This window comes from Pezoporus flaviventris, unplaced genomic scaffold (genome assembly GCF_033815535.1).
Source record: "Pezoporus flaviventris isolate CSIRO_AGI_PZ_B2104156 unplaced genomic scaffold, CSIRO_AGI_Pfla_v1 ptg000006l, whole genome shotgun sequence".
Lineage (NCBI taxonomy): Eukaryota > Metazoa > Chordata > Aves > Psittaciformes > Psittacidae > Pezoporus > Pezoporus flaviventris.
In genome coordinates this window covers 18,820,009-18,846,754 of record NW_026892554.1, presented here as the reverse complement: position 1 = coordinate 18,846,754, position 26,746 = coordinate 18,820,009, and the positions used below count along the sequence as shown (strand labels likewise).

At 41.5% G+C, this 26,746-nt stretch overlaps 2 protein-coding genes across 5 annotated transcripts in view; one reads left to right on the top strand and one right to left on the bottom strand.

Moving 5' to 3' along the window:
- TMEM266 (transmembrane protein 266) overlaps positions 1-23,171 on the bottom strand; it is an 86,876-nt gene extending 63,705 nt beyond the window's left edge. The window contains exon 1 of the mRNA XM_061447298.1: positions 23,128-23,171. The gene's annotated coding sequence lies outside the window, so the exon portion shown is untranslated. The remainder of the gene's footprint in view (positions 1-23,127) is intronic.
- NRG4 (neuregulin 4) overlaps positions 1-26,746 on the top strand; it is a 48,769-nt gene that overhangs the window by 1,919 nt on the left and 20,104 nt on the right. Inside the window, exon 1 of one of the 4 annotated variants that reach the window (XM_061447310.1) lies at positions 23,486-23,764. The exons of 2 other annotated variants lie outside the window; for them this stretch is intronic. The gene's annotated coding sequence lies outside the window, so the exon portion shown is untranslated. Of the gene's footprint in view, positions 1-23,485; positions 23,790-26,746 lie in introns of those variants that run through there. One more of the 4 variants, XM_061447309.1, reaches the window with a different exon arrangement.

Sequence of the window (26,746 nt, the reverse complement as noted above, 5' to 3'; positions counted from 1 at the left end):
ACCACCCAGTTTGGAGGCATTTGTTGCATTTGCTCACATTCTGAGGAGTATTATCATGAAGCTGTAAGCCCCTGTACAAAATATAGGCACTAACTGAAACCTCTAGATTACGTACTTACAAGTAGCTACAAACCCAATTCTGACATGTTCTGCTAACTAACGATTCTTCCACACAGTCCCTCAACAGCAGCTCAGACCCAGTTTGCATTCAAAGCAAATGCAATAGGCCTCACTTGAGGAAACACAACCATTTGCCAGACAGCAGGTTTTGCATAGTCTTGCCCAGCTCCTTCCTCTGCCCATACCATAGCCATGCATCTGCAACACAGGCCATGACTGAGAGCTGGACCAGGAAACTGAGTTGGCATTATCTTCCTTTTCCTGCACTGCATCCTGCAGGATGGCTTCCATGATGCAGGTCACAGTACAGCTCCAAGAATAGCTATGTCGGCAAAACTGAGCAGGTAGGGCAGTGCACTAGGGGCACAGCCACAGGAATAAACAGTATGGTGGAGAAAGCCTTAAGGTCAGAAACACTCAAATCAAAGACAATGTGTTGACACCTCACCCTTGGCAATATTCAACTGCAGTAAGCATCCAACCTGAAAACGTGGAACAGACTGGGGAAGGGGTGAAAATGAAAAGGGCTTTGTGTGTTTTTTTCTCCTTCTACAACACGCTGGAGCTTTTTATTGTTTTATTCTGAATCTAGTACACATCAGGAAACGGAATGTTGTTTCCTCTGTTCAGTAATGTTCTTCTTTCAGTCTATAAATATACTTACATGCTCTAAAGTTCATATGCAAATAATGGCTACTAAGGTTCCTACTGGGCAATCCTAAGGAGCTCCTAGACCTACTGAGAAAAACAGGGAAAGAGGGAATCATCTGAAATAGGAGTAACCAGACATTACCCAAAAAGCTTTCAAAGAGAAAGAAGTGTGATTTGGAGGTAGCTAGATTTAGCTCTTGTGAATGAGACCAGCCAAATCTCTTTTGTGATTAACACCACTGATAGCACCCTGAGGATCAGCATGAACATGATGCGATTGCTCATCTCTACCACTGCAAGTCACATTTCTCCAAGAACTGAAACTAGGGTAGGCTCCCCAGGATAGCAGCCTGACAAGTCTGACCACTGGTTTTGTTTCAACCTCAGTGAGAATTTTAACCAGCTCCACACACTGCATTCAGAAAGTTTTATTGGCCATGCATGTCAGAATTGCTTCCTTCAGAAATCCAGCAACCTGCACTTCTGAAGGGGAAGCCCAGAAAAATCTCTTGCAGGAGAGGTCCCAGGCTGAACAAAATTGGAGGGATTTTCCCATAACTGAACATCCCTAATCCCACTTTTATTTAAGACGATATCTTGATAGAGTATTCGTTTATTTGGCTCTCCATAGTGAATAGGAAACACTTCCTTTTTTTTGTTAAAAAAAATTACGTTTGTCAAAATCTTATGAATGCAGAGATGCTACAAAGAAAACAAACTGCAAATTCATTTCCTTAACAAGTCAAGTACATTTGATATGTATTATATTAACACTGCAGATTCCCAGTTCATTCCTATATCTAAACATTCCCATGCCAGACCCAGAAAAGTAAAGAGGTACAAAAGATACAGCTTTTTACTTCAAGGAAGAGCGGACACTGAATTTTGCATCTTTTTACGGAGGGATCTACAGTAAAGTTTTCAAATACATCACATTAAAAAAAAAAAGGGAAACCCCTCCATCCCAGAAAAAGTATTTGGATTTGAAAAAATGTAGCCATTCACAAATTATGAAATAGCAGATTTGAACTTGCTCGTGCAGCCATAATTCTATCCCCTTATGGATCATCCTGTATGCTGAAATTAAGCAGAATGCTGTTAGGGGAAAAAAGGAGCACATAATCATCAAGCTAAATACTGTCTCATTATTCCTAAGTATAGCTCCTACTTTCTAGAGAGAAGTTTAGACAAGCCAAAAAAGAGACCAATGATCTTGTGCACAATCATCATAATCTCTCCTCAAATCCATTGTGATCATTGGTCAAATCTTCAACTTTTCAGTACTTCAAATTTGGACTACAGGACAAACACCACTAGCTGGAAGAAAGTCTGTAGAGGAGGACTAGAACAGTACCAACTCCCGGGAGAGCCCAGTCAAGCCCACCCTCTTCCAAAGCTTGCCGATGTGCAGCACGTGGTACTTCCAGCCAGAAGGAAAGAGGAGGAGCTGTTCTGTTTGGGATGGTTATGAAAAGACTCCACCCATGCTCCTTTCCTCTGCTGTCTCTTCACTTAGAAACTGGGGAGAAAAAGGGGTTATGTAGTCTTCTGTGATACGCAAACACTCCAGCATGAATACACTTCCAACACATACTAGTGCTGCCCTGACAGCTCCTGTGGGCGGCCACTCCAGCTACACAGGGCACACTGACACTGTTGAAATTCAGTTGTTCTGATACACTATCAACGCTTTTCAGAAAAGGCACAAAACCAGCAGGCATTGCAACAGCAGTCCACCATGTAGCTTTCTCCTAGCCAAATTTTAACACTGTGGCAAGTAACGGGAACAACGTGACACCTCAAAAGGCTGAAAGAACTGAGTAATTATCCAGGCTACTTAAATAGAAAGTTTGTTCTTAGCTTCTTAGTAAGGAATGTGCTTTCATTCACTTAGATTACTCATTAGATCTCTTACTCTATAGTAACTCCAAGTTTATCATTTACCATTTTGCAAGCTGCCCCCATTAATCTGTAATTAATTGGCAATCCCAACCAATTTAAAGTCACCAATTTAACACTCTACCAGTATAGAGTAGTTCTCTATAGCTTCCCCATGTGGCTAAAGTGGAAGAAGAAAGTCCCACACTATAAGGCTCTCAAGTCCAGATAATGAACAAAAGAGAGTAATCACATATTTTAAAGGTCCCTTCACACATTTGTCTAATCTTCAAAGTTTGGGCCTGCATAATAAGAAGGGAAACCACAAAAGTGCACTGGGCATTTCACATGAGCATTAGGCACAGGGCTGCCAGTTTATGCTATTTTATTGCATGTCTCAACATCTGCTCCACTGCTGATGCTGGCACTTTCATTTGAGAAAAGTGAAGCCATACTTACACATACAAAGCAGCACCACTTAGACCAGACATGGCTCCTAGAGAGGTGATCTCTGTTTATGGCCCAGCACAAGGATACAACAGGGACCACAGGCAGTTTCGGCAGACTGTTGTGTGTATATTGCTTCTGGGCTCTCAGTTGGAAAGCTCAGTTATTTGTTAGCACTTGCCATGTGCCACTGCACATGTCAATAGGAACAAGACCGGCATCAATGGCTCCACTGGGCTGAAAACATCTGTTTATTTCCAAGCTGGAAATGACTCTGGGATCAGCCAGCACATGGTTAAAAGATCATTTAGACAAATCTCATACCACAGGTGTTCCCCCAGTCCAACACAGACTTTTTGTGCCACAAATTCTGTTTTTAAAAGGAAAAAAAAAAAAATAACTCCAATTTCCTTTGGATTAAATATTAAAACATTAAATTTGAAACCCAAACAATGTTTTTAGTTGCTTAACTAAACAACAATTCCATTTTTGAATTTTACATGTTTGCGGGTGACGCTAACATAGCTGAGTCATATTAAGCAAAATGATTACTATTGGAAGCAAATCAAGCACCAGTTTAGTTTTAAGTAAGTTTGGTCTCTTTGCATCTATCAAAAGTCAACTCTTGGATTTTGCTTCTATTTCTCCTTTTCTTACTGCCTGGAACTGCAGTGAAAAGCCACTCAGAGACCTGCAGCCATGTCTGTTGTTTTCAAGACATGCAAATTGGGTCCAGCCACTCTCTAGAATACCAAAGAAAAAATACACACATTTTCCAACATGCTAGAATGAATGTTTTTTTTTAGTTCTATACAGACACCTGTCAGATCTTCTGTGATTAGATTTGCATTAAATCTCATGTCCACCTAATTTTTGCAGTCTGCTAATGGTTTTTGTGGTAAAAATGCAAGTCCATCTGAATCCAACAGCAAAAATTACTTGCATATAGCTGGAATTTCACTCAGACTTGTGATACTAGTGACAGAGCAACACAAACACTAGAGCCAACCTGCTCCGAGATGTCCTTCAGTTCAATGCATATCTCTATTGAGGGGCGACACTGTCAACGTGTTTTAGGGGACACTTAGTCATGTGAAAATACTAGGGTCAACCACTGTCTGCCAAGAAAATGGTTAAAGTTCACTACCTTTTAATTTCCATCCACAACATCTGCTGCTCATCTTATTTGGAGCGTAGCCTTCTAATAAATACAAATTGAGCATCTGCCCATACCCTTAGCTTATGGTAAATTGATGATTGCTTTTCAGCCATTAGACTTCAGCCTTAAGACTCTTCCTCAAGCTATTAATTTTTATTTTCTTTAGAATTCTGGGCCTAACAGATTCTGTATTGAAACACCTTTAGAACATTGCAACAGTCCTCTCTAATTTTCTTGAGGAGCTCACGTCAACCAAAACACAGAAGATTCACAACACTACAATAAGAATAGGTGAAAGTATAGAGACTACCTCATGAGAAATTCTTGGCATTCATTTAGTCTCTTGGAGCTGAGGATTTCAATGCATCTTACCCATTATGGCTCCAAGATCCATAAATATTATATTCCTATATAAGGAGACTGAGAAAAAAGTTCTTTAGACCAATTCTGTCTCACATTTCAGCAGTACAGGATCAAAACAAACCTAAGCAGACTGATACTAAATCCAGTCAAGCTATTGGACAAGTCACAAGCAGCACCTGGAAGTAAGGATTTCATTCTAAGAACCAATTATACTACAAACATACTTTTGAGAAATATCTATGTCCTGTCCTGCCTGGTAAGTATCACGGGCAGCCTTCCAGGCAAAATGCAATAAATGTGTATAAATTCATGGCCTGACTGAGTATCTTAAGAGCAAGTATATAATAATTAGTCCACTGATGTGAACTACATAGCTCTTCTCCCAAACAGCACTCTGTTTTGTAGTTTAGTTTCTGGAAACAAATAGCTTAAATAGCTGTTTTGATTGTAAACTTACAAATAGCTGCAGATTTCATCCTGGTGATGCAGGATGAACCTCACCCTGCAAGAGCAAACAGCTAATAAAGTTCCTGAACTTACACTTCCTGCCTGGTTTTTCAGAGAAAAGTGATTTCACACAGTGTGGACACAACAGTTGTACTATTTGTGGCTGGGAAAATCTTTCCTGACCACTGGGAGCCTAAAATGCAAGATTTAACTGCATTTAACTGCATACTGATAGTCATTATTTCAACATACAATTAAGTGCATTAGTTGTATAACCCCTCAGCAGGTGATGGAATGCACTTGCTACATATAATAGGCCAGGTTTCTGCCACCAAACACTAATGGTGGGGGCATGTGCCCAAGCTGTGATATGCAGGCCCCAACAGTCCTACACAATCTGGAGGAAACAGCCCACCCAATGCACACATCAACTAGCCAGTAATTTCCACATTTAGTAACCAGGCCTGCACTTCCCCCCCCTCACTTCTCACTGAGCTCTAGAAGGTACCATAGGGGATGTATACATGGCCTGTGTACATCTAGAGTCTGCCTAGACTGTTTTCTGTGAGCTGCATAGGTAAGAGAACAACTCTTCCCACTGGACCTGGAAATAGGATGCCCTGCTCATTGCAGGTGGGTTGGTCTAGATGATCTTTGAAGGTCCCTTCCAACCCAAACTATTCTGTGATTCTATGAAAAGCAGCACAGCAACAAAATACATGGAGAGAGAAAGGTGGGAATCTGCTTTGACACTTGTTGCAGCCAAATCCCAGGATATGGCCTGGTGAGGAATTCATGCAGCAAACAAGCAACACCCCTAAGGCCAGTTTAATATAAAACTGCAAATTATATGTACCTCATGAGTAATTACGCTTTTATTTCCACCTTACACTGTGCATTTAAAGTGATATTTTGGGGTTCAAAAAGAAGTATTTTCATTTTAAAATAATAATTTCAGGCACTATCCATACCTAAATAGATGCCTTGGAATTTTAAGGCTCTATTTTTGCTACTTACAAAAAATCCAAACCAAAACAAAACACCAGAAAAACATTTTATTGGCCTTTTTTAATGGAACTTTAATTAAGCATTAGTTTTCAGAACTCTCTTGCTAGAGACTATTGATCCATTAGTTATTTTGTTTGGAATACAAGAAGGGTCACTGAGGTATGAAGAGGAATAGTTTCTGGAAACGTTGAAAAGCATTTGCTCTTCACAGGCATGCTGAATTCTTCCTACAGGAAGAAGCTATTTGCTTATTCATACAAATACATATTAAAATGCAGCTGGCTGCTGGTCATATTATACACCACACATGGAAAGTAAAAATGTCAAACTGATCTCCCTCACACTCCTTCAAGAATATGTAACTAACATCACTCCCCCTGCCCAGCCCTCATCTCTTTTAAGCTCTGTCAGAACAGAGGACTGATAGGAGTAAACGAAGGGCACCACAAACTACTGAATAAATTCAGCGAAACAGTGCAGGACAGCCACCCATGAACTCCCTTTGTTTTAAAGCAGAGAACTGCCAGCTTGTGCCCTTCCACTGCCAGCATCAGTATCACAGAGAAACTCGAGATTAAATGCTCGGTTGCTAAGGGCTCACAGAGTTGACTCTTCACTAGGAAATTAATCTTGCTGTGATCACTGTGCACACAGAACCAGTTTTCCCTGTGGCACACTAATTTCGTGCTACTGCTAACATACTAAGAAATCCATGTTGTAAAGCAATGACGATGGTACTCCGGGATTCAGATTTAAACTTTACTTCTGTATTCCCTCACAGGCTTCTGTGATGTACTTTGAATCAGCACCTTAAAGACACATGGTAAAACTGAGCACTATCACAGTTGACTGCTAATTAATGAAGCTGTGGCCACTACTGTGTGACCCAGCACAGCAGTCATCCTGCCACACCACCCTTAACAGCTCTATATTAGCAGTACCTTATTTAGCACTTCAGGTCCCATGACCCATATCCAATAAGGAGGTTCTGTCTAATACACTGATGAGATAAAAGGATGCTTCTCAAGCAGTGGTTATGCAAGGGATCTGTACTGCAAAACAAGTCCCAAAACACTAAGCAAATGCTAAGTTATAAATAAACCACATTTTTGCTCTTAAACCTATAACACACACCAGGCAGCTGCTTGAAACTGAACCAGTCTTACAGCTGCAAACACAGGCTTTTGTTAAGATTCATCAATTCACCTTTATTGAAATAAAAAGCCTCACCCCCCCACCCCCCCCCCAACTTCACCAGGATATACATTAACATTTCTAGGAGGTAGGAAACTAAGAAAAACATGTCCAAAGACAACCAGATGAGAGCAAGGAAGCTGTATCTGTATTAACTATTGGATTAAAATCATGACTAGCTGGTCAAACCATTAGTTTGGTCAAACCATTAGTTTATTCAAACCATCAATGTCGCACTAACCCCTTCAACACAATCACTACCTGCCACATAACTTCTGTCTCCAACCAAAGGCTTCCTAGCACTTTCAATGAAATTTAAGTAAACTAATGAGTGCATACTCCCTAACTAAACCCAAAGTCCAAGACCTCATAGCAACTACATGCCAGGGTCTGGATTAGAACTAATCTTTCTGACTTTTGGTCTGGCACTCAGTGAAAAATGCCACTGTCATAGAAAGAAAAGCCTCTGTTATTATAAGTGTAGGTTGTTGGGGTTTTTAAAATACATACATAAAATCTTCCAAAAGTAAGATTAATTTTGTTTTAAAGTCTTGTTTGAGTCAGAAATATAAACACATAAAACCCAATATATATTCTCCAACAAAACATGAATATCTGCAAGAAATAAAGATTAGACTGGCCTCAGGTTAGAGATTTACTGCTCTCAACACTTTAAGAACAAGCAATAGAAATAAGACAAACTGCTTGCTGCGAAGACCAATAAGGGATTTAAAGAGGCAGTATCTTGTGACCACTCATTGCTAACCTTCATAGCTCCAAAACACCAGTCCTTTATGAAAATGTTGCTCTCCCATGTTGCCCTTCTCATTCTCAATATACTGATTTCAAACATGATGTTGACAATTGATAGTTCATGACCTGTTGAGACTATAACAGTTGAAAAACACAAGATAGAAAGTTTTCAGATGGTATCAAACATGCTCTCAGGCCATAATCAAAGGCATCCACTGTAAACTTCGGGACAAGACTGAGACAGGAAAGATGCCAAGATGACAATCAGAATTTCATGATTTTTAAGGTCCTAGAAACAACCAGTCTTTCAGGACAAGACAAATTGGCTTTTGTTATTCACATACTACTTCAAGACCCATTAAGTACTTCAGAAGGTGGTTTCTGAAGTGACATAAACTGTGCTCCAAAGTAATTAATCTGAGACAATATTTGCAGGAATAAGACTACACAGTTCTGAATAAGTATATACTAAATATATATATAAGGGAAATCCTTCCTGACCAATTTGGTGGTCTTCTATGATGGGGCAATGGAATTGATGGACAAAGATAGAGCAGTTGATGTCATCTACCTGGACTTGTGCAAAGCGTTCGACACTGTCCCACATGACATCCTTGTCTCTAAATTGAGGAGACATCAATTTAATAGATGGACCACTCAGTGGATAAAGAACTGGCTCGATGCCCACACACAACAAAGAGTTGTGGTCAATGGCTCAATGTCCAGCTGGAGACCAGTAATGAGCGGTGTCCCTCAGTGATTGGTGTTGGGACCAGTCTTGTTCAACATCTTTGTCACTGACATGGACAGTGGGATTGAGTGTGCCCTCAGCAAGTTTGCCGACGACACCAAGCTGTGTGGTTCAGTTGATACCCTGGAGGGAAGGAATGCCATCCAGAGGGACCTTGACACGCTTGTGAGGTGGGCTGATGCCAACCATATGAAGTTTAACTATGCCAAGTACACCTGGGTCAGAGCAATCCCAGGCACAGCTATAGGTTGGGCAGAGAAGAGATTCAGAGCAGCCCTGTGGAGAAGGACTTGGGGGTGTTGGTCGATAAAATACTTAACATGAGCCAGTTTCAGTGTGCGCTCGCAGCCCAGAAAGCAACCGTATCCTGGGCTGCATTAAAAGCAGCGTGACCAGCAGGTTGAAAGAGGTGATCCTGCCCCTCTGCTCTGCTCTTGTGAGACCTCACCTGGAGTATTGTGTGCAATTCTGGTGTCCTCAACTTAAAAAGGACATGGAACTGTTGGAATAAGTCCAAAGGAGGGCCATGAGAACGATCGGGGACTGGAGCACCTCCCTTATGAAGACAAGCCGAGAAAGTTGGGGCTGTTCAGCCTGGAGAAGAGAAGGCTGCGTGGAGACCTCATAGCAGCCTTCCAGTATCTGAAGGGGGCTATAGGGATGCTGGGGAGGGACTCTTCATTAGGGACTGTAGTGACAGGACAAGGGGTAACAGGTTAAAACTTAAACAGGGGAAGTTTAGGTTAGAAATAAGGAGGAAGTTCTTTCCTTTTAGGGTGGTGAGGCACTGGAATGGGTTGCCCAAGGAATGCTCCATCCTTGGTGGTGTTCAAGGCCAAGTTGGACAGAGCCTTGGGTGACACGGTTTAGTGTGAGGTGTCCCTGCCCATGGCGGGGGGGTTGGAACTAGATGATCTTAAGGTCCTTTCCAACCCAAACCATTCTATGATTCTACAAATACATATATAAAGTTTATAAATACAGGTTGGTTTAACAGACCTGTTGTACTTACTGTGATACTGAATACAAGATCCTCTAGGAAAAGCTAAAGGATAGACAGCCTGAGAAACATGGATGGCCTAAGAAAAACTTCAGTCTTGAATCAAAGATGAACAAGTTTTAGAAGAAAAACCCAACTCCATTAACAAGTAATTTTTTTAGATGTACAATACCCTTTTTTAACAGCTGGTAATACAGAACACCCTTCTACTAAGCACAAAGCAGACTGGTGTCCAAAACAAGTGCAAAGAGCTTCAGAGAATACTCAGAGAAGAAGTGTCAGGCAGCATCCGAAGGCTAGCAAAATAGTCTGCCAAGTACAGGCAGGCCAAACAGCACACCCTCATCCAGGAGCAGAAACTTCTGACTACAATGGGACTAAGCCAGGCAATGAGTTTAGATCAGTTCAAGCAGCTGTGTACTTGTAAAGCATTTTACCACTAACTCCTGTACTGCTGCAGAGGGCAGCCACAGCACACATTTATAGGGCAGAACTAATTCCTTTTGGCAAGAGCATGCCCCGTTTCAAAGGTCCCAAGGAATGCCACTGCTAAAGTGTGAGATGTAATTGTGGCATGCGTAAAATTTCACCCATGGAAGAAGTCAACACACTCATTTTCCATTTAATTACTATGCCTCCCTTTGTTCTTGTTAAAGAAAGGAAGGGGGAAAAAAAGACACATGGTAAAACATGAGCCATAAAAAGTAAACACACACACACAGAGAGATTTTTCCCCTCTCTGCTTGTGGAGGAAATGGCTTACTGAAAGAAAAGATTGCTTTCCTGTGTCCAGGCCAAGCAGAATTATAGTAGCTCCTGCTGAGCTAGCACTGCTGCAGCTGGACTTTGGTTCTAGTTGCCAGGCTGCCTAGTTTAAAGCTAACCCAGGTATAGCTGTACAATCTGCAGCCTGCAATGCAGCAGCAAAGGATCTCAAACCAAAATCCTTTTTCCCTACTTACTGAAAAACGGCAGCTGACAAACTGTGGATTTGGCATTCTTTCACATGCAATAAGATTTGCTGCAAGTATCTAAAAATATACTTCATGGCTGACAGCCCAAGGAACCAATCAATGGAAGTTCAAGAGGTGCCTTTTACAGTCCAGATGTTCTTAAACTGTGCTCCATCGACAGCTTAGTGATGGTTAGTCACATTATGCTGACTTCTCCCCTTTACTGTACCAGTTTGTGTCCAAAAGATTAAAAGTACATCTACAACTCTTAAAATACTTCTCATTTTCTCCTTTTGCTACAGATAGCATAAAAACATTACTGAAAATCAACAAGATGAGAGGTTGTCCCAGAGACAACTTGGTGTAAAGTACAAATCAAACTTGAGCCTCTGCAGCAGGATGACCAGAATGAGAGCTCTGAAGGCACGAAAATTACAGGATCCACATGTACATACACACACTCTAGAGACTGACAAGAATTCCATAAGGCAAACGTGCTTTTCCTAACCTGACCTATGCACTCTTTTAGTGGATATGGTGTCAAAATTTGTACAAAACTGGGCAAAAGATCTTACTTGCTTAGTTAAGAAAAAACCTGGTAGGATTTTCTAGGCAAACAAATTGCAACAGTGAACAAGATACTAGATCTTAATTTATTAAATACTCATGCCTGAAACATTTCCAACACATCAGTTACAAATGATTAAAAATGCAAAACTATACCTTGGGGACAAGATGAGAGAACTAGTTTAAACATGCGTTTATCCATGCACTAAAACAAATACAAAACCATCTCAAAACTGACAAAAATCTAAGCTTGGATATCACACTGTCATACACCTTGTATAGGGAATACATCTAGTCTAGCTATGGACGTACCCATATCTTCATCCACCTTGTCATTTGCATGTTCAATTAGGAACTTGAATGCCACTGCCACCAAACAGCATGACAGGCAAGAATGGGAGCAGCTGTGTCCAGCATGTAGGTACAGTAGCTGTTGCTATACATGCCTCTCCCTGTGCAAATCACAAGAGTCCCTACAGTTTAGGGAGAAAGGCAGAAAATGCTTAGCCTGATATGAGGAAAGTCATTAGAAATTGAGTACTATGTAGCTTCATTGCCTATAGCAGAGAATTGAAAAACAAGTAACATACCGCACCTTTACGCATTTATTTTGATCTTGGCTTGGCAAGTCCTTTCTTTCTCCGTCCCCTGCAAAGGCACATACTTCTCATAGGAGTGCAAATCTGTAAGCATCCCCAGAGCAGCCTCTAAGGCTGCTTTGCTGCACTTCCCAAAAAGCAGCCTTCATTTTGCAAAGTCAGAAGAACCACTGATCCAGCATCTTCACTACATGTTACAGAGCAGATGATAAAAGCAAAGTTCAAATGTTCAGGGTTTTTCCTTGGAAAAGTGCTCTACCACTTCAGTCTGCTCCATCTTTCCTTCCCTAAACAGGAGAACTTTTGCCCTTGGTTTCAGGTCTCTGCTCCAGTCACAAGGCTTCTTGACGGTAACATAACATGCATTATACTCTGGGATTTTTTCAAACCTAAATAATCCTAAATAATCTTCCACCTCTTATTAAAATGCTGGTATGCATTTGTTTTTTTTTCCTTGAACACCAACAATTCAAACTCTTGCCCATCATTTCACTTCATTTTCAAGTAACTATTTTTAATGTAAGCCACAGCATTCTATCTACGTACTTAATTTCTGGAGCGAGCAAGAACATATTTTCACCCAGAGGTTCACGTCTTCTCAGCAAGGGGCAACAGCTTAATGCACAGACCACTGCACCAGCAGTTCAGACAATATTCTGCTAGCAAATTCCTTTACAGACAAGCTACCAAATCAGCTCAACTCACAACAACTCCTGTGAATAAATCTGGGTTCAGGTAAGAAGTGAGAAAGCCATTTCCTTAGTTCACCATCGGTCTGAGAGGCTAATGAGATCATGGACACTACCTTCTTCATCCCTATTTCCCACCTGTCTTTTGGTGGCTATATACAGCAAGACAGATTCCTTTATGTGTGATAAATGCTACAATCACTGCCATTTCCTTAGGGAAGGCAAAGAGTGCTGATCACAGCTCAAATGGTTATGCAGCTCATACTGAAAATACAACTTCTCTACTGCAAGGCAAACTGATCTTCTGCAGGCTGAACAGTCACAGATACAGAACATGTGTTTTGATTAACTGAATATGCTGCACTTTTTACAAAACCATTACTTGGAGTGGGTTTTATCTCTTTTGTTGTCCTTTAAGGCAATAATTTTATCACCTTATTGCTTTTCTTTTAACCTCCAGCTTGGGAAAAAGAAAATAAGATGCTTGTCTCAAGCAAGATGAATCTAGAGGAAAAAGGTCTGTTCATCATTACCTGCTCGCCAGCCCATCTAAAAGAGAATACTGAAGCAACTGGGGATTTTACCAAGCTGATAGTTCCCTCCAAGCTTGAGCTTACATAAGCAAGTGCCCAGAGGGACCTGCAAACTTACCTTAGATCATACTTTGACATACTTGCAAAAATTATGAGCTATTGACACTGCAGTCAATAATTTCCTATTCCACCTTAGGATCCTAAAGCATAAAAAGCCTAAGTAATTATTTATAAGGTAGAAATATCTTCTCTTCTACACCTAAGTAAAGTACAGCATGCGACAGAGAAAGACATACCATTTCTCCTTTAACTCCTATTTTCATGCCTTAATCATACACTTATTCTACTTTACTGCTTACTGCCCTGCTGCTCTGCCCTTTAACAGTTTGGGAACCTTCTAAACTGTTTCATTCTTCAGGGCATTTTCTGTTTGTTTTGAGGTTTAATACAGTCTATGCTTAACCAGTGTGTATGGTCCCAAGTGCTGCTGCAGACAAACACCCATACAAAATTAAATTCAATAAACAAAAAAAATCTTTTAGACACCTTCATAACTGCTGGTAGCATACACCAAGTAGAAGTGTGATGCATGCAGTAGAATAGGCAGTCTTTGCTGTTGTAAAAGCTGTTACTGAACTCTGTTCTATGCATTTCTTACATCAACTGGATAACAGATGATTTAAGATACAAATATTCTGTCATATACTTTAAACCTAGACTCTGAATGCAAACAGTGCCATTATCTCCTTCACAAAGACCAATTATTCAATGAATAATCAAGCTACTATGAAAGCTCTGAAGGCCTATAATATGTTATTTGATAATATGATGTCTTCTGACCTAGACAGAGATGCCTACAGCATATAATTAAAGGTTTCAGATACATTATGTTCCTCAGCTGCCAAATATGCTGCCCATGCAGTATGCTTTATATACCCATTGAAACTAACAGGAAAAGTCTGTTGCAGACTGAAGTGCTTCGTTAAATCATTTAAACTAAACTAGTCAGATGCCCTTCTAGGGAAGGAAAGTACCACCACCACTACCTGTTTTGCCTGCAATAACAAATTCTCCATTTTATAATGTAATATTTTGAACTCTGGCCTTCCTTTTTACTTATCTTCATCATATGATAAAACACGCTGCATTGCTTTAAGATAGCATCATAATCAAGATAAGTATTTCATGACTTTAGACATTACCTGGAGAGCAAGCTCTTGTCCTACACAGCCAACAACAAAAAGTGAACATGGTTTAAAGTGATTTTAAAGCCTGTGAAATATGCAGGCAGTAGGGCACAAAGTCCTCTCTCTCTTAACAGAGCCAACTGTGCAAGCCTTTATTTCCCAGTCAATTTGTCCTATGTACCTTAATCCTTATTTGAAGGTGGGAAGCAGAAGAGAGTTCATCCAGGCTATGAAATCTCTCCACCAAGGCAGTACATGAAAGCACTAGTTAATAGTGGTTTTAGATGGATGAGGATCATTTCTCACTAGAGGACACACTTACTTCATTTAACCCATTAACTTCAAATATCAATCAGACACAAGCTGATGTCAGTCACCTCGGGACACCGAGAACTAGCCACATTTCCAAATGTGTCAAACAAATAACCCATTAATCTTTGCTTGCTAGTTCACTGTACCCAGTGTTTTTTGTATTCAGGCCTTGGCAGGCTACCAGCTACTTTGACTATAGTCCTTTCTCCTCCCCTCAAATAAGGGAAATCATCTTAGACTGAAAGAAGTTCTTCAAAAGCAACTAGCCGACCTAACCTTCAGACCACAACAGTGCATTCAGACTGGGTGCAACATCCAGCCACTAAAGGCAAAATGATCAAGTTTCTGTCCATAGCTCCCAAATTTCAGAATACAAGAGAGTTACTGACAAGCATCTGAAATCAGAAGAGAATGTTATTAAGAAAAAACAAACAAACAATACACCACAAACCAAACCAAAGAACACCCTTACAACTGGACTGGCAGCTCAACATCCAAAGGGTTGTGTAAGTCTCTTGGCTCCTATTCCTCCAGCTGCTGAGGGAATCCTTTGCCTGACACATCAGCCCTTCCCAGCATTTCAAAGAACACCTTCATTTACACATCAAAACTCTACTTTCTAGCACCATACAGAACCTGGGTACCAGGCTAAAGGCAGCACTTCAGGATAACTGTTATAATCTCTTGCTTAGGTAGAACCATGTTATTTTACCTGCACACCACTTTTGTTTTCTACAGCAGAATAACAGATGCAAGGATATGGTGAGTACATTTAAACTAAAGATCTTCAGTATCTTTAACTAAATCTAGCCACCTTTTCACTTCGGTGACCTGATCCATCTACCACCAGGTATAAAGATCATAGACAGCCTACCTTACCAGCTATTTCTGTCTCACAAGCAGCAGGTTAATACAGGAATTCTGCCACATCTACACATTAGAAAACAACAACGGGGAGCTAACTTGGGTGAATAGAACCATGAACCTGAGCATGCCACAGTTGCATCCATCACAGATTTATCCTTCAACAAGCTCCTGAATATTTAAATAACATATTTCAGAACACATACACATCATACAACACTGTGCATTTAAAAAAAACAACCAAGCACTACACGCTAACAAGTCTCTGAAGTTTAATTCAGATTTGGGGGCTAAACGCAAACCCTCGTGGTTTTCTGTGCCTTCTTTTTTTCTTCTCCTTTTGATTTGGAAAAAATCCACAGAACACGAGTCTTCCAAAAAAGTACTGCAAGGTGCAGCTCAGCAGTGATTTAACATACCCTATAATTCAGCTTCAGACAGCAGAGCTGCCTCTCCTCAGTCATACTACTACTACTACTACAGACTCAGCTATAGATCACCAATAGATAGACCACAGCTGTCATGATACTGTAACAGAAGCCATTAAATATCTCCTTCTCCCAAAAACTGCTCAGTATTCCCACTATCGGCCTAGTTTCGCAGCTGTGTACTGAGGGTTGGATTTACATTTTAATGCTTAGATTCAAAACCAGTTCATTCAAAGCCTCAAATTCAGGTTCTCTTTGAAAACTTACAATGAACTTGTTTCCCATTGCCTGTTTCACTACAGGACAAAAGCTTTCTGGAAAGCTATCTAGACTTTTAAATTGACTCCTGCAGGAAAACAGGCATAAAGTCCCAGTGCTTTGTTAAAAGTCTGGCTGCACTTCTGTTCAAAACAAAACAAAATCTTTAGGGAATGCAGTGAACAAACTCTAGCCACCCTCCTCCCCAAGCACAAAACTATTCTTACTAGTCCACAAGCACTTGCATATCACAGTGGGGTCACCACAGCACTGCCCTACATAACAAATACGCAGGTAACCATCTAAAGTGAGGATCCCTGATCTAAACAAGATTGTTTTGTGTAAATTACTTGCTTCTGACTCTCCCATTTTCTGTTTTTATAACAAGCTCTTCCAGTTTAAAAAAAAACACAGTTTTTTCCATGTGAAAAACATGAAAAGCAAGCTATTGACTGGCAAAGCAGAGAGCATATGAAAGTTACCTGGCAAATGTATCAGACAAATGAAATTTTAAAATTACTTTTGGAGGTACTCATCTTCAGGCAAGATCTCAGAATATTATGGAAAAATGAGGCTCTTCTGATTTCATTGTTAGCAATGTGACATCTAGCGACCACAAAAAAAGTACACTTGCTCATGCTGGCAAAGGCAGTAAGACTCCTCTGCCACTGTTGATCCTTGAAACATAGGTAACAGAAGGATCTGGATATAGCTAAACCTCAAAGACTTGAGTTAACAAAGATTCTTTAAAGTGTCACTTAATCACTCAAAAAAATAAACTACTGCTGACCAATGAATTTAGTATCTATGTTATAAGCTTCTGCTAGGATGCAAAAACATCAGCAGAAATTTTTATGGCATTGCCTTTATATCTAATGTTTTCTTAAACATCTATCACATTTAGATTGCAACTCCTCTGGGACAGTCCTGCCTTTTATCCATAGTTGAACAGACTGGAGATCCCAGTCTTTTTGGCTTTAAATACTAGCATAGCACAAGTAAGTTTTGACTGTAGAAGACTGAAAATATTTGGAAAGCAATCTTTCTATTCATTCTCTGTGCTTAGTTCCCATGTGCAGTTCAGAACAAACACTTCAGCTGTCATTCTATTAGCAATTTTACCTACACAAGTAATTCAAGATGGGGCCAAATTTGTCTGCATAATGATTTCACAGTAAGTGGCAGCCAGATGGACAGCACACTACCATATGGTCCCCTCAGCTGAAAGGTGGAAAAGTGAGCAAACAGGAGTCAGAAAAAAAGGAAGGAGAGTGAGGAGACATATCTCTGCAGTATGCCCATGAATTCATGCACCACCCTTTCCTACCAGAAGCATACACAAACTTCTCTGTTCTTTAAACTTTAAGACCTGAATTACACGGAAGCAACAGCAATGGTCTCCAGAATAAATCTTGCTAGGCAGGTACGTATCTGTGCAGGATCCAACAGTGCTGCATTCCTAAGAAAAGCCACCGTACAAGCACAGGGAAAAGAACCAGCATCACTATGGCCATAACAAAGTTAAGGGAACAAAGACATGCTTCCCCAGGGTCAGCCTCTCTGGAAGCTGACCCTTCCTTCAGCATAGCACCGAGAACATAGATGTTCAGGAGCTGTGCCCACTCTTCTGCCTCCTCTGAATTCCTTTTTGCCCAAAGACAACACGTGTCAAAAACTTTTAAGTAAACTTTCATGCTACCCAAACCTTGCATTGCTCTTTCAGTTGGAGCAGACAACCTGACTATATTACAATGCCTCCAAGGAGTACCCGCCCTTTTGAGCTGGTCCTAAAAATAACACCTTTCAAAGTTAAACATATCTATTTAACTACATTACTGCTGCCTCCTCAGAAATCTCTTCTTAACACAAAACACAAGAAAAAAAAAAAACACAACAACAACCACCCCACCCCAACAAAGTACAGAACCCAAAATGGAGCATTCAGCTGGAGGAGGCAGCTGGTAACAGAAGAAGAAAAGCAGTAAATATGTGCAAGAAAAGCCTTTGAGGTTGCTTTCTGAGACACTTGCGCAAATTAATATATGAGCCTTGACCCACATCTCACCTTACTGTTAAAAAGTTGTTTTCAAAGCTGTCTAATTTTATCACTCCAGATAAGGATGTAATTATTTACTAGATTGGGGTTGGAAAATCCAGGCAGCTATTACACACAGGGAAAAATTACGGACTACTTGCTAGCTGAGACACACTACATGCATCATGTTTGCATCCTGGATGTTTGTTAACTTTAGTTATTATCTAGCTCACTTAAAGAACAGCTTTCTTTAAATCTGTACCACTGCCTAAATTGCCTGGTAGTCTATAATTCCATAACGAATTATTTGATAGATTTGAACAAAAGTACTTAAGGCAAAATAATAAAATAATTGCAAAAGCCTCACCAACTTCAATAAAATTTGTATCTTCCTATTTTTATGTATGATTTTTCAGGCACCCTTAAATATCAGACAGGTAACACTTTCCACTACAAAGACTTCTGCAACTTTTTTGAGAAGCTCTGGCACTTGCCTCATTTGCAGGCAGCCTTTGAAGTTCCCTGAAGAGCAGAGATGCTCTTTGTCTCATGGCAATCCATTCAAGTTAAACTGAACTGCTTTCTTATGCCTGCTTGGATTTTTAAATTCAGTATTTGGTGGCTGCTCAAAACAAAGCCCAACAGTGTAAGAGAGGTGAGCTCCATGTCGACAGCAGCTGGGCAGACTGCATTTCTGACAGCGCAGGGGCACGCAGTGTGCTAGGGACCACTTCCAGGTTGCTGAAACAGAACAGCAGAGTGGCCGGGCAGGCAGCAGAAAGGAGGACCAAATGGGTCAGACTTCAGACAAAACACAGACACTTAAGGTCCTTCCTCATTCACCATAAAACAACCTTACCAAGTAAGGCAATTACCTGAATTGAAAATTACTACTGAAGGCTCAGATCCCACTTAATGATTTGTTAAGGTCAACGCCTTCTTATTATATCATTTTACCAAAATAAATAAAAACAAAACAAAAAAGTTATTAAAAAATCACAAGACTGAGAGGTTCCATGTTAAAAACTAATTTGCAAGGTTATTTGGGTTGAAAGTTAAGCTCTTGAAAATTAGGAAACATCATATTTAAAACAGCATATGACTTAAGCTCCATTTGCATTAATCCTCTTTTTAACTGTTAAGATCACATACTATTTTCTCTGCAAATCCTCAGCTCATTCAGTGGACAAGGTGGCTCACAACACAGAACTCTATCTGCGTGACCCTAAATCAGATAATTTGCACCTTACAGGTCTGACTTTGCAATCAAAGTATTTGAACATATATTTTTAAGCATGGTTTCATTTGTGTCTAATGCAATAGATGCACATGGCGCTCCACGTAATGCAAGGAAAAGTACAGTAATTGCCACCAAAAAAAAAACCCCAAAAAACTTACAACTGAAATCAAAGCAACACTGAACCCTAGACAAAGTAAAATGAAAGTGAGACAGAGGGAGAAACTCTTTATGATGAAAATACTGATTAAAGCAAGAAAAAAGCCAATATTGCCTTTAATAATGCTTAATGACAAAAGTACCAGTAGAAAACCTCCATTGCTACTTGAGTTTACAAAAGGCTGTCTTTCATTATACTCATGCAAAACCAGAGATTCCAACAGGATTATGTGGATGTAACAGAGCTCACTGTGATCTTATAACTAAATTAAGAATTAAACCCTAATACATCACTCTTGTCAAATCCTAAGCCAAACAAATAGATGGATTGAAACATGACAGAGAGACTGGACTAAACCTTCCACCATCTTTCACCCAGCCTCTGCCCCCAGTACATCATCCACAAATTTGGTGGAAAACAGATTCAAAAAGCTTGGGTAGGAGCCTTTAGAGCCAAAGAAAGCACAAGGGCCAAGCTCTACCCCACAGTGATAACAAACCAACTTTTCTTTTTTTTTTCTTATTTTTCTCTTGAAGATGGAATTTCACTCAGCATGTTCATGTCCACCTACACTACAAAAATACTCCTGAAAATATTGACAGTTTGGATAATTTTTTTTTCCCCAAGTCAAAAAATCCCAAACTCCCCATTTTCCAACACCACAGATTTCAGGCTTAGAGCATGGCAAACGGGTTCCAGTACCTCACAGTATCAGGCTAGAACTAGCAAGGAGAGGAAAAGGAGAAATCAAATCACCATCTTCCCCTCATGTACTAACTAGCAATGAAGATTCTGCAAATAGCACTTAGTTGACACTTTTGATGATAACACCAGGCAGAAAGGACTCCAGCTCTCCCCCATGTCAATATTGCTCTGCAGTGTTCGCAATGATACAGGATTTGTATCTGTTAAGTAATCCATTGTCCAGGAAGCAGATGAGTTGAGCACCACGATATTGACAAAACCCCACATTTATTGCACTGAGAGTATGCAGATAGTCTTATACTAATGTAAGACAATGCAGTTAATTGTTCTATTGCCAGGTAATGCAACTAATTTAAATGAATATCAGTAATATATTACAGGTGAATTTCAGTCCTATCAGGATCTCATGAGGCCATGCAGATTCTCCTCCTAACTTGGATGTAATCCCATGTTACACTGAAACCATACTCTTGATGATGCTTGAGGTTTTGCTAGTTCTGTCCCTCCATGCTAAAAGTAATCTGTGATGCAACATTACTGCAGAGTCAGAAACTGCAGCGTACAGACCATCAGAAACAAAAGAGCAAACTGCCAGGTAGCCAGGTTTCAGGGAGTCACCACTGATCCCAACTGGACTAAAAGCACAACAGTACCCAAGGCCAGGAGAAGGAAAGTACAAGGAGCAGTACGTATCTTTTACAGGGCACCTTCAGAACTGTAATCTCGGATACACCTAACTAAGCTTTGGGAACAGACACTGTGACAGGGAAAACAGCTACACTGCGCATTATGTTCTGCATTTATGCTGTCAGTCACAATCTGAAAATACTTCAGCTGAGTAGCAGGCTTGCCCCAGTACTGGCACTGCAAGCATACACAGCTCACATCTTAATTTTCTTACTGACCTTTTCATAAACTGGTTGGCATTAAGGGCTTCACCTCACCTACTGCTCCAGTTCTGAAGCTAGAATAGCTGATGTGTACTCTCACTACATGTTCTCTTTGCCCACCACTGTCTCTAGCTAACCACATCTAACCTTTTGTACAGCTTGCACCTCTTTTCACCCTTCACCTTGCACTAAACAGAGGCAAGTCAATTTTGCAATCCAAGGGATTGCATCAGGACAGAGCTGCAAAAACTCCACTTCGTTCAGAAACATCCAGGAATGAGTATGTGTATGAACTGTTTCAGGAGAGCAGGCTCTACTCACAGTCACTTTAGCTGGGTGTAAGCATACTCTCCACAGTGTTTAGGAACCGTAACACGTTTGAAGCAGTACACACTTGCTTCTTACTCTGCATCCTCTGCAAATAAGAAGTGTTCCTTCCCTTCTCTGCACTGAGTAAACTGCCTCACAATACAGATACTGTTTACGAGATCAAGTGACAGCTTTTCCCATACAAGATAATTGTTGCAGAATGTTAACCACAATATCTTTTTGCAAACCACTTGCATGCTACTATTGTATGGTCAAATGAATAATCCTCCAGTAATATGATCCTGCTATTAATAACCCTTTTACAAGTGTCCTGCAGGAACTTGCAGCATCTTCACGGAGCTACCAGAAAACCGTTCAGTATCAATACAACTCAATCCACAATGCGGTAACAATGTTTTACAGCACATTAAAAACAGACAGGTTGCTTACCCTTCTTTCTTTGTGCAAATTCCAGTAAGAAGTCTTAGGAAAAGCCTAGGATTCCTGACAACTCCATCAGAAAAGAGCAGTTTCTGACTGTGTGCCTCTAACATGCCAGGTGCCCTGCGCACAAATGAGCCTTCTCTGCTACTCACATTCACAGCTGTAAATACCTAACATCATTACTCGTTTCACTCCTTTTATATAAACAATCATCTCCTGCAGCTGTTGCAATGGTGTCAGGTGCATGGTCTATTTAATAGAGAGCTTCTAGGTCAGTCTGCTCTCAAACCCACATGCAAGCACCCAGAAATCCTGCTGGAGATGCATTTAGCAGATCCTTTTCCTAACTCGAGCATGTTAGCAAACTTAGTACATGAACATGAGTGGTTTCTATTTCCTTCAGTAAAGTTACCGTGACATGCCACTCTGTCACAGCACATCAATCCTCACAGTCTACAGATTTTTACCTCTATAGATGAAAAAAGGCCTATTAAGTTTATTACATCTTTATGGAAGGTAAACCCCAGTTAAGAGCAGTCTAAATGGATTTCAACTTCAACCAAGAAACTACTGCTCCTTTTCTTCTTCTCCCAAGCACTGATGCTGCTCTAGACAGAGGGCTTCCAAAAAGAGCCGCAGCATCTCATACGCTTATAGCACTCGGTGAATACGCTGCTCCAGGGGCCGTATCGCAGAGGTAATGCACGTTAGGCGGGTTTTCACGCCGAGATAAGAGAACAAACGCCACTTTTACGCTGAGGCGTTACCGGGTTGGTTTGTCCGCGGGGACCCGCAAGCCAGAAACTGACGGATATGGGGTGCTGGGCCGGGGATAACCGGTTGTGGGGTGAACCCCCCCCATCACTTCCCCCTGCTTCACCTCAGGGGGTAGCAGCGCACCACAGGCGAGACCTGCCCCGGCGGGAGGCTGCTCCGGGGCCGCTGCAGGCCGGACCGCGGTGAGAGGGGGGAGGTCTTAGGGCGCCCGGCCGCGGGCCAGCCCGCGGCCGGGCGCCCTAAGACCCCCCCCCCTCACCCCGGCCCCACGGCGGGGAGCTTAACGACAAACGGCGCCCACCGACAAACTTCCCCTTCATGGGGGGGCTGCCAACCCCCAGGGGGTACCGAGGAAGGATCTCGGCGGGGGGGGGGGGGGGTTGTCCCCGGGGCCGCGCACGGTCCATACCTGCTGCCCGCTCCCTCCGGTACCTCACAGCTCCGCTCCGTTCTCCTCTCCGGCGCGGAGGGGGAAGATAAGTGGGGAGGGTTTGTGAGGGGAGGGGGGACAAGGTGGGGAGGGGGGGGTGGAAGGAAAGGGGGAATTGCCCGCGCGCGCCCTCCCTTCCTCGCGGGTCGCCTAGGAAACAGCGGCCCGGCTGTTCGGGTCGGGGAGCGCGGCGGGAGGGGGGAGCGCTCTCCCCGCGTCACGTGCGCTTGGCCGAGCCAATCGCAGAGGCGGACGGCGAGCGCTGTAGTACTACGGGGCTAGGGATGGAGAGGGGCGGGGCCTCACTCATGGCCACGCCCCCTCCCCCGGTTCTCCCCTCCTCTAGCCTAGAGCAGCCGTGTCGCGATAGCCGCCGGCCCGTCGGGACATGGCCCCGGTGAGCCCCGGTTGTGCCCGCGGGGCTCGGACACAACGGGATCGTTACAGCGGGGCTGTGTCTGGTTTGTGTGGAGCCCGGGGTTACATAAGCGAGCGCGGAGAGCAGAGGCAGGATCGCGGTACGCACATTATAGAGAGCACGGTGAGCCCCGCAGCTTGCCCTCTGCGCGCCTGAGTCGGGTAACACCAGCACAGCGCGGGGCACCCGGCTGCTGCGGTGAGACGGGGGTTAGCGGAACAAGGTAACTCAGTGCGAAATTAAATGCAAAAAAAAAAAAAAAGGAGAAAAAAGAAAGGAAACCAAATCCAACCCCCCCAAACCCCCAGGTTTAAGAACGTGCCCTGAAGGGACAAAATAAACCCTAGAGATTGCAATTCCAGTTTTATCGGCTCCCTCCCATATGCTGAGCTGCTGTGGAACAGCTGGCACTGGCAGCAATCGGTTATCACTCGATAGCCTGCTGGAAGCTCAGTGTTACAAAATCCAAGTCAGCATTATGACGACTGGTGACATTTGCTTTACCATATAAAAGCAAATATGTAAACTCTAATGATATATATATATATCTTTAGTATCTCAAAATTATTTAAGACTACCGGTCTATTTTATTAGTGCTCGTGCTATACTGTCCCCCCGTCTGCCTGTTTGTAACAGAGATTTTTGAGTTCTGATTTTTTAGCTCTGAAATTACTGACATTTGAGAGCTGACGTTGACGAGCACTGTATCTGCTACTGAGCTTTGAGCAAAAATTACTGAGAGCTCAGTGGCAGATACAGTGAGAACCCACAGTGAGAACTTTCAAGTTGTATTACATTTCACTTGATAGTTTAGGGATGAAACTTGGAACCAAAAGTGCCACAGAAGAAATCAGTAAGCACACCAATGAAAGAATAGTGCTGTGGGTGGTTTGGGTTTCTTTTCAAGCTTGATAGCAATTTTCTTAACACAAATATCTTCTAAAATTTACCAATTCCCCCATGTAAGCATGCACAAGCTCGAGACTGGAATCTCCAGCTCAAAATTGGCCAGGTTCAACAGAGCCTTGGGTGACATGGTTTAGTGTGAGATGTCCCTGCCCATGGCAGGGGGGTTGGAACTAGATGATCTTAAGGTCCTTTCCAACCCTAACTATTCTATGATTCTGTGATGTAGTAGTTACACTGGACAGAAGCCTCAACTGAAATGTAGCTTTGCCAGCTTCTGTATGAAAATCTCATACATGACAATGGGAGTTTCAGGTGGGAATTTACAGTTGGTTGCAACTACTTACAAAATCTGGAATGGAAAGGTTTCGCTTAAATTTACTGTAATATCACAAACTGTGATTTCAACATTGTGACAACGCTTTTGCAAGCTGTTATAGTACATAATTACTCCTAGATATGTGTCAGTGGATCAAATCAAAATGCAAACCTACATTTCTGGTGTAGGCATGCCTAAGACAAGAGGTCTCAGTTATTTGTTGTCATTTCAGAAAACTGCAATGGAAAGAATTTTGAACAACTGTATTCTAAAACTTTACCTGAGTCACAAACACACTGAGACTTCTGACTTGGCATCTGCTTCCACTGCTGTCTTTTATCAGAGTTCACATTCTGGCCATCTCGTCTTGACAGACACTTCCAGTGTGTAAATTCGAGCAGCATGCTGTCCTTGTACAACTTTGGTGTAGTGTCTCATCTCGAATTCTTCCTTACTGAGATCTCCATTTGTTTCAGGCTGTTTGATGGATTTTTTTCTGCCGTCTGATAATTTTCTGTGCTAAAATGAGTTGTGAGGTAAGGGTAAGGGTATTAGAAGTTATAATCTAGATAAGAAAATAAACAGACTCCTTGTAAGAAGACTGCAGGACAGTTCCTCACTCTGGGAAGAAACAGGAGGTGTAGACCACTAACTGCTTAGTAGGTATCAAGGACACGTCTTAGAAGAAAATTTGTATTTAATTCATCTACTAAGCAGATAGTGCAAAACCAATGAAGGTTTCCTCTTCATCGTTTTCATGACATAAATATTTGAGCTCACTATTGGGGGAGAATGAGATTTTAGCTCTTTTGGATTTTAACAGAAGACTGTATAATGCAGTAAAATCCCATCCTTGCAGACAGCTGTAAGGTGCAACCTAATCTAAATGAACAAACAATGTATATTTGAAATAGCCACGTGACTGAAATGATCTTTAATTTGGGGGAGAATTTATACAGAGATTAATTTTAAGGAGGTTTGAATAGCAAAGAACCATAAACCAAACCCCAAATCATTACTCAGTGCTTTCTTTTTATCTGCACGTGCTCATGAAGACTTCCAGTTATCTTTTGGGGATACAGCATCTCGTAGATGCTAAGAATAGTCAGGCATCAAAACCACAGGAAAATAAGTAGGAATAAGGATTCTGTTTTAAGTATTTGGGGAGTAAAGAACTTAGGTTCATTTAAAGACAAATCTAATGACTTCAAAAGATTTGTTTCCAGCCAGCCTCTAATATGGCCAGATTTTAGCACATATTTCTGCTGAAAAGATGAACCCGTTTCAGTTTTGTGTCTAAGTGCTCAATTTGCCCAGAAATCCAATAGCAGCTCTCTGCCCCCCCCCCCCCCCCCGATGTATTCTTTCCATAGTGTTTTAGTGCTCACAAAGCACGAGGATGTGTGGATTTTCCTTGTGTGGCTCACTTACCTGTGGGTTCTCTGCTGCAGAATAGTAAGCCAGTATTTGTAGCATTCAGTGTGACACACATGTAATACACACAGAGTTTATGCTTCATTCAACAAAGTACGTGAACATGCTTTAATTTAGTAATTTAGGATATGGCAACTCTAACCACGAGATGTAAATCCTTTCCTGAACTGGAGCCCTTGAATATGAAAATAAAGATGCCTAGGACTTTCACGTGATTGAAGAGGCTGGAATAATAATACTAGTATGGATCAGTACACCCAGGTGACAGTTCAGTGTGTAAACTGTAATCCTTCAAACAATGTACTGTTATTACTGAGATCAATTTAGATGACAATGATATGGGGAGAAGGGTAGAACTGACCTGAATTTTTTCAACAAGCCAGCACAGAACAAAATAGGCTATATTATGACTTTCAGATTAAAATACTAATGTAAACTTTCACAAACTCCCAAGTTTCATCCAAGTTAAACAATGAAGGGCATTCATAGAACTGGACTGTTAGTTTCTGCAAGCATAGGGG